The 9,003-nt window shown below is 35.0% G+C and overlaps 1 long non-coding RNA gene across 1 annotated transcript; it reads left to right on the top strand.

Annotated features, from left to right (window-relative positions):
* The first annotated feature begins 1,843 nt into the window (after positions 1–1,843).
* LOC107688078 (uncharacterized) lies at positions 1,844–8,767 on the top strand. The gene is made up of 3 exons (XR_001634194.1): positions 1,844–1,913; positions 5,934–6,035; positions 8,682–8,767. It is a non-coding gene; the product is annotated as an uncharacterized LOC107688078 (long non-coding RNA).
* Positions 8,768–9,003: the final 236 nt, after the last annotated feature.

Here is a 9,003-nt window from a genome sequence, read left to right as displayed (position 1 = left end):
CGGTGCTGCTTCGTAACACAAGTTTGGTGTTTCAGCCGAGTCAGATCCCACTGGACGAGAATATTCTGGTCGGCAATCCTCTACTGACTGACGGTGAGTCTACAACACTAACACCAGCAGATTCAACACAGTCTCAGCGATTAAAGTGTTCCGTCGCTACGATGGATTTCCGTCAGTTCATAAAATGTATTGTTGGCTATTGCTACAAATATACCCCAGCGACTTAAGACTGGTTTTGTGCTGCAGGGTCACATATAGTTATTGTAAAAAATAAATAAATAAATAAAAAATTGAGACTGTGGCCATGAGTATATAGACCAACAATGATTAAAATGGCACAGATGGAATATATGAATGTGAACATTTTTCTTCTCTTCTTTTAGCTGCAAAAGTTTTAATGGGATCTTTTCATCTTTTGTCAAATTTCTAATGAAATTCCAGACATTGGACCTCTTCAAATCACAGTGTTTCTTGTGGTTGTTTTCAGTCTTGTTTGATTGTGCCGGTGAGTCTATCGAGGTTAAGATGCACTGGCATTGGTGCTCTACATTGAAAAAAATTTTTTTGTAGATTTACTTTGAAACAATTTTCACTCAGAAATTGCTAGTACATTTCAGAAAAAAATTAAAAGAAGCTGTCTAGAAAGACAAAAAGTAAAATGTACTCAGTTTGTCTTTTGCAAGTTTTGGCACTCAACTCAATTTCACACATGGAATTAAGTAAAAGCCATTGAAGTTACTTTACTAAGTAATGTAAAAATTAACAAAGTGAATAAATGCATTTTGATTTTACTCTTTTTTTTTTTTTTTTTAAGGTGTTTTTAATTAATCTTAATTTTAGACATACATGTTTAGTATGTCTCTGTTCATTAAATGAAGCAACAAACACCACAGTAATCATATAACCATCTTAACCACAAGCTCTGCTACACAATGATAACCACAAAAACTAAATATCCAACATAACTGCACATTAAACACTAACAAATATTTGTCTCAGAAGTGCATAAAAACACTTAATTTCAACATTTACTCTCCTGGTTCAGTTTTATGTGAATCATGTAGGGAGCTACAAATCCATGCAACAAAAATGATTTATGTAGTCCCAACACAAATGAATTACATAAACTTCAGATTACATATCCAAGTGGATTGAACACAGTGAAATTAGGTTGTGAAAAAAGGTTCAGCAATTGTGTTGCTTTAGTTTAATTTAAGTTGAACAAGCAGCAAAAAGATGTTTCCAGTGTAAACTGCATCATGTGCTGATTTGTGTACATAGCAGATTATATTTAAAACATTAATCTCCACATGAATTTATGAATTTAATTGCACTCATGCTACCTCTGAGCCTCATTAAATGTCTGAAAATGTACCTACAAGCCACTTTTGTGTACTTCTGTGCCACCTCTGTAGTACAAATTAATTTATTAATACTAATTTCATATGATTGGTAACTTATTTGTCTTATTCTACTTATATTGTTTTAAATATAAATTTTACAAAGCTTATAAACATACATTTTTAAATTTTATATAGATGAAAATGATGCCATTACAAAGGTAAAAAGGAATACAAAAATATTAAATGATTTAAATAACTGAAATTATACGCTAAAAATGAAACTAAATCCGCCAGCAGGTGGCGGCAAGTCACTGATTTTATCACTGAGTCATTCATTCAATTGATTCGTTCGAACGGCTGAATCATTCAGGAATGAAGCAAGTGACTTTCTTTATGAACTGACAGAAATCCGTCGTAGCGACGGAACACTTTAATCCCTGCAGTCTGCATAATTTTAAATGGAGTTTTCTTTTGCATATCTGCAGGTTTTAAGTTTGACGTGCGTCTGTATGTGCTGGTGACCTCATACGACCCTCTCCTGATCTAGCTCTATGAGGAGGGCCTGGTCAGGTAATTAATTTACATCATTCATTAACCCCCGCCATCTAACAGTAACCGTCGCACATCTAAGACATGATGCATGCTTGAACAAAGAGAAGGAATGAAAGCCGTCATGTGAACGTCTGTCATTCTAATATGTATTATCCAGACATTTTATTCGTTTTTTTTTTAAGAAAAATCATGTTCAATTTTATTAAATATGATCATTAGGCTTTTGAGGAGCCTTTATTTCTTCAGCTCTCAATCACTGCATTATATGTTTGGATCATTTTAATCTAATTTTACTGAGACAGATTACTGGAGATATAGAGCGACCACTGATATTCAGATCATTTTATGTCAGTATCTGCTCTGCTGTTATAAAGATCTCATTGATTTACATCACAAGCATCAGAATTCCATCATATAAATATCAGCATCTGCAACCTCTACTTAACCAGAAATATTTCTTTAAGATGCTGAAATAACACAGGCACTAGATGGCAGCAGAAATGTTTCCAGTAAAGTTGGACTGGCTCATCTAGGCCTCAAACAAAGCTTTCCATTGTCTCATTGCTGGAAGGACACTGACAAAAGTTTTCTTTCTTTTTTTTTTTTTAAGTAGTGTTTTTTTTTTTTTTTTTTTACAATGCACTAATACCTACATTTACGTATTTCATTGATTTTTTTTACAATGCAAAAAGGATTGTTTATAACAGAATGCCACAGCTGGTCTGTTCCATACAGTGAATGCAAATGGTCACTATGGCTGTCAGTCAAGGTGTTCAGTGAATATTTTTTTTTTTTTTTTTTTACATATTTAAAGCACCAAGGAACTGTGATAGTTTAAAAACATTTTAAGTGAGTATGTTCTCAGGCTTACATAATTTTTAAATGTCTTCTATCTGAAGAGCCTCCTTTTTATGATATTTTTACATAAGCCACGAATAGTAGTGGGAAAGATTTCTGACTGCTCACAATCGCTCCGACAGCCGTAACCCTGCGTTGAGTGCCTGTGAATTCAATCTAGATATACACACGGTGTCCTGCTTTTGGCACAGCGAGGAGAACGCTTTCTCAGACATGTGAGTGAGAAGCTCAAACAAATCCGGTGTATTGTGGGCCGCTGTGGTCTGGTGTGTGTAAAACGCTTGGCCTACCTCTATTAGGCTTGGCGCTGACGCCGCCTTTACAGAGTGACACACTCTCTTATGAACTGCTGGCCGTACATCCTGGCACTTTTCCCAACTCAACTTTTATCTTGGAGATCCCAGAAGCTTTGAAGGCATTCAGGTGCTTTCTGTGTGCCAGGAAACTCTTCCTCCACATGTGGCGTCCACTCCTCTCAAACCCAGCGGTGGTGCATTCTGGGAATACTGTGAGCTTTGGGACAAATCACTCAGATTACAGTTATATAACTCTGTTTGTGATTATGCAGTATTGTCAGCGTACCATAATGTGCAGTTTGTGAGGAGAACAAACATATTAGACTTCATGACTTCATCAGTATAGAGCGCTGCAGTGATGATGTATTCTGTAGGCCATCCTGTAAGTTAGCATCACCCTGATTCCCTTGACAAAAACCCAATATTGGCTTGTGGATTATTGCAGAAAATGACCAGCAAAAGTATGATTCTTAAAAGTCTGGTTCATCCTAAATAGACACAAGTGTGAAGCCTAAATCGCCAGAAGTAAAGAGCTAAACACAGGCTATAAACAACTACACCACGGTCACATGACTTCATCATCACCACCATTAAGCCTCCAACAACTCTTTCAGTCTTTCAAAACATTTTCCCTGAAAGTTTGAGTTAGAATAGTTTCCAAGAGCGTGACTATAAACACAACAAGGCTGTGAAAGTGACTAGTGATAGATGAGTTTATCTGTTCAGTGTTCAGTTTGTTTCTTCATCAGATTTGGAGAAATGTAGCATTGCATCAGTGTCTCAGCAATGGATGCTCTGCAGTGAATGGGTGCCGTCAGAATGAGAGTCCAAACAGCTGATAAAACATCACAATAATCCACACCACTCCAGTCCATCAGTTAACATCTGGAGAAGACAAAAGCTGTGTGTTTGTAAGAAACAAATCCATCATCGAGGCGTTTTTAACTTCAAACTGTTGCTCCCGGCTAAAATACAAGTCCATAATCCATAATAACACTTCCTCCAGTGAAAAAGTGGTCTGGTCTGAATCAGGAGAGAAATCTGCACAGATCAAGCACCGTTTAAACAGTCCAAAACAGCTCTAAACAAATACGTGGCTGGATTTTAATGTGAGAGACAACAGGAGATGCACTTTTTCACTAGAGGAAGCGTTATTATTAGTGGTGTCAAAATTAGCGCGTTAACGCAGGCGATCAATTTTTTATCGTGCGCTGTAGCCTGTATCCTTTCATATCAAAGCGCGGAATAAACTACGTGCATGCAGTGTCGTGGTCAGTTAAGTCATGAAGTTACCAAAATGACAATTAAAGCTGCCTTAAAACTGTGCATGCATGTAATATATTTTATATGAGTCACATTTAAGAACATGTCATGTCTCTGAAATGGTTTTCAAAACTGTCCTGGAGCAGCCCAGCACTGTCTCATCTAACACACCCGATTCAACTCGTCAGCTCATTAATAGAGACTTTAAGACCTGAAGTGGGTCAGAAAAGGTAAAAAGATTTGAGAGAAAATATGATGCGTGTCAGATCCACGTCACGTTCAGCAGCGGCAGCTCTTAAAGTAATAGCAGCCAAAATAACCTAATAACCAGCTGCTGTGATGTCTATTAGTCTATTAGTGTTTGATCATTTCAATTTCTATATATTTCTTATCACAGGTAAATATGACATTTATTATAATGGGTTTATGTGAAGATTGTTTTAAGTTCACTTAAATTAGAAGTTATTTTTTAAGGTCTAAGAAATGTTAAAATTGATAGCTCTCAATTATACTGTAATGTTGAATGGCTATAGTCCATGGTTAAATATTGGGGGGGCCTTCAGTCATAAAAAAGATGCCATTAAACAAATATTTACTTTTTTTTTTATGGTGTTTGTACATTAATTTGAAGATTGAATGTGAAATTATTGCAATATAAAAGTATATTTAAAAACTTTAATGTTAGGTGGGATTAATCGCGATTAATTTCAGACATTTTTTTAATCGATTGACAGCACTAGTTATTATGGATTATGGACTCGGATTTTAGCCGTAAGCGACGGTTTGAATTTAAAAACATCTTAATAATGGATTTGTTTCTTACAAACACACAGCTTTTGGTTTTACTAGACTACTCCTTAAAAAAATCACAAGGGGGGTATTACTAATGTATTTTATGTTGTAGAATAAAACGTAAAAACAACTTGAGCTTGTTTCTATTTCAGGCATTTAACCAAAAAAAACCACTGACTTCAGGACGATAAAACTGCTAAAATGTGACCCTGGAGCACAAAAGCAGTCTTAAGTCGCTGGGGTATATTTGTAGCAATAGCCAACAATACATTGTATGGGTCAAAATTATTGATTTTTCTTTTATGCCAAAAATCATTAGGATATTAAGTAAAGATCATGTTTCATGAAGATATTTTGTAAATTTTCTACTGTAAATATATTAAAACTTAATTTTTTATTAGTAATATGCATTGCTAAGAACTTAATTCCTATCCTAACAAACCATACATCAATGGAAAGCTTATTTATTCAGCTTTCAGATGATGTATAAATCTTAATTTCGAAAAATTGACCCTTATGACTGGTTTTGTGCTCCAGGGTCACAAATGTTTGTTTCCGGGTTTTGGCCTTCAAAAATACGTCATCCCATCACAGCACTGGTGTTGTAGTTGTGTGATTTGCTAGTTGTAGTTGGATGGCTGTTGCAAAACCTCTCTATTTATATGTCACATTAATATTAGATAGATTTGTGGCTGAAGTTTAAGGTCGTCCCGTGTTAACACAAGGCTGCTTGCTTTGGTACTGTACCTATTTATTCTTTTCAGCAGGTCAGTTGAATGTCATACTCTCTATTAAGCTCAGTTTTCCTTCTTGCTTGTGTGTGTTGTAGGTTTGCCACAGTGAAGTATGACCACGCCATGGCAAACATCAAGAACCAGTTCATGCATCTGACCAACTACAGTGTTAACAAGAAGAGCAGCGACTACGTCAGGTGAGCTCTCTCGGGGTTTGATATTTCGACTTCTATAGTCTTAGTATTAAGCACAACATTTATGTGCCAAATAGGTCTGCTGGTATTTTAATGCCATAATTTGAACAGCACACCCTGTCCTGTGTGCATATCAGCACTGACGGATTGTAAGGCGGTATGAAAAATAGAGGCTGTGCTGTGTTGTGAAAATGTATTGTAAAGGGTGTAAACAGGGTAAACATCCTGCCCAATGTTGTCGAATGAAACAATGTTTCTATTAAAGACAATGAAAACAAATATAGTGAATGTAACCGTGCAGGCTATACTATATATTATGAGCAAAAAAGGGTTAAAATCACATTACATTCTAACATTGTAAACTACATTACAATCTAAAAACTAAAAATAATGCTTTTTAAAGCAGAAGGTAAATTCACTAAACTAAAAATTAAAGTAAATAAATAGCAAAAGCACAGACTAACAGCCTCTTTAAACTATACGTGTTAACTATAGCTTTTAGCTTACCAGTTATTTTAAAGCCCTTAATATAAAGCATGTCCCATGTTTAGGACAAACTGGATGATGCACTTTCTGTCCTCCACTATTTTTCAGATGCACTCGTATTAAACTGCTGTATATCGATTTAAACGATATTGCTTCATTCCATATCATTTATAGTGGTGGACCAATATATCGCCGCAGCCGATATATCGGCCAATATTTGGGATTTTTAAAGTATCGGCATCGGCCGATAAGTCTTTCCGTGTGGCTGATGTTTTTCAAAACGGATTATGACACCATATCGTGCATTTATCATTGCCCATGATTGGCGTAATATCACGTGTAGTACCTTTTCATATGTTCCGGTCTTATTTAATGCTGCTATATGCTGATAATCAAGCATGTAATTATACGCCTTCGGGCTTGTATTATTTTTACAATGAAACAGACAACCAAAACCAAACAGATCAGAGACATATATCTTTATTATTAACCAACTATCCCATTATATATATATACTTTTTTTTTTTTGTAGATGTTTCAGCAAAAGAAAAGGAAAGGCTGCACTAATTGTTACCTCAATTGTTTAATTTTTTTTAATTTAGGTTTTAATACATATTTATGCATAAAATAATAATCCATATTCTGGATTCTTTTAGTTTCACCCATTTTCTGCATGTCTCTCATTTACTGTAATTACATGTATTATATCGGCCAAACTGATTTCTCAATATCGGCATCGGCCATTAAAAATCCCATCAGTCGGCCACTAATCATTTATAAAAATATATCGATATATTGTACAAACTCAATATGCCGCCCAGCCCTACCTTATAGCTTATTTGTCATCATTTACTCATTGCATAGTTTATTAATAACTATTTGCATTTGAATTTATTTAAACAATCATATTTTCAAAAAAATGCAGTTGTTCAGATCAATCAGATCAGATCAATTTATTCACTTAAAAAGTATGAACATGGCTAAAATATAGCTAGCTGTGGAACAAGCAATATTCAGTATTAAAATGTACGAGACTGAAACAGACTGAACTGAAATAACTGAAATTGGATTTATTGATGATAAATATATACACCTGGTTATTGTGTATTTAAAACACGTTCAGTTTATTAGTACTATTTAAGAAATCTGACCTGTTTAATTTATGAATGACTGACAAATATGCATCACATTAAGTTTATTCGTTTATGTTAAACTGTATAATCCAAGTGGATGAAAATTTTATATGTAATTCAAATACATAAGTCATCGATTACATTTTCTTAAACATGAAAATACCTTTTAAATTCCAGTTCAACTGTTATATTTGAATTGAGGTAGCAAAAAGAATGCAGAATGTAATTAATTAAAATAAAAAGAAAATCCATTTTTTTACTAGAAAAGCACAGTTTGTCAGCACAGACTTTGAGTGTTTACTTGATGAAGCCTTGCTTAAAAGTTTCAAAATAAAAAAGCATTTTAAGTTTAAAAGCTAGATAGATTTGAGATGTCATCTTATAGGGATGGGATGATATATCAGATTTCAAAATGTGATAAAATGTAATATATTGATCATAAATCATCAAAATATCCTTGGTACAGCTTGGAAGAGGTAAATGCAGCATTTGCTGAAGAGAGAGTTTTTATTTTTAGTGAACATTTTATTCATTTTTTTTAATTAAAATGTCTTTCATGAAACGTTGCTGGACAGGTAGTCAGTAAGAACAGGAGTCAATCAGCAGATCATTATTGCAATCATAGACTCATTTAACCATGATTAAGCCTATTAAGCACAATTTCCACCAATACTAACACAGGAAATGTGCGAAACATCTTTCCATCTGAATCTGCACAAGGTTCTGTAGCAATAATCCTTAATAGCTCTTTATGAATGCCTGATGATATTAGAGTAGCTTGTGTTTGTCTTGTGGCAGCTCATGCCATAAAGCATCATGCGTGTTACGGTAATGAGAACAGATCTAAGCTGTCAGAAATAATAGTTCAATAATCACTTCTCATTGTTCATCACTCCAACACGGCTCGGGAATGTGATCTCAAATACCAGCTAATCCTTGTGTTTGCTTATCATGTCAACATTGTTACGTTGTGCCCATTTCTCAGCATTGTTTTGGCAGTGCTGACAGTCAGGGTTTCTCTTCCTTTCAGCTGCGATGACCCTGAAGTAGAGGATTATGGGAACAAATGGAGCATGAGCGCAATGCTGAGATATTTGAGGCAAGAAGGCAAAGACACCACATGTGAGTAGAGCTTATGCAATCATATACTTGCATGTTTAACACCCCGTGACATTTGACATTCATAACCACTAATCTGCAGATATTCTCAAGCACAAAGCACTACAGAGTCATTTGTAGATTGACACGCTTGTTACTCCTGATGAACAACAGCTGCAGATTACAGATTACATCAGCAGCATTTCCTATTAAACTGTACTGTAGTCATACTGGTCATCCACTACTCCTTTTCC

This window comes from Sinocyclocheilus anshuiensis, unplaced genomic scaffold (genome assembly GCF_001515605.1).
Source record: "Sinocyclocheilus anshuiensis isolate Anshui unplaced genomic scaffold, SAMN03320099.WGS_v1.1 scaffold757, whole genome shotgun sequence".
In the NCBI taxonomy this organism is placed as follows: Eukaryota; Metazoa; Chordata; class Actinopteri; order Cypriniformes; family Cyprinidae; genus Sinocyclocheilus; species Sinocyclocheilus anshuiensis.
Note: the sequence above shows the minus strand (reverse complement) of the source record. Positions and strands in the feature narration are given on the sequence as shown.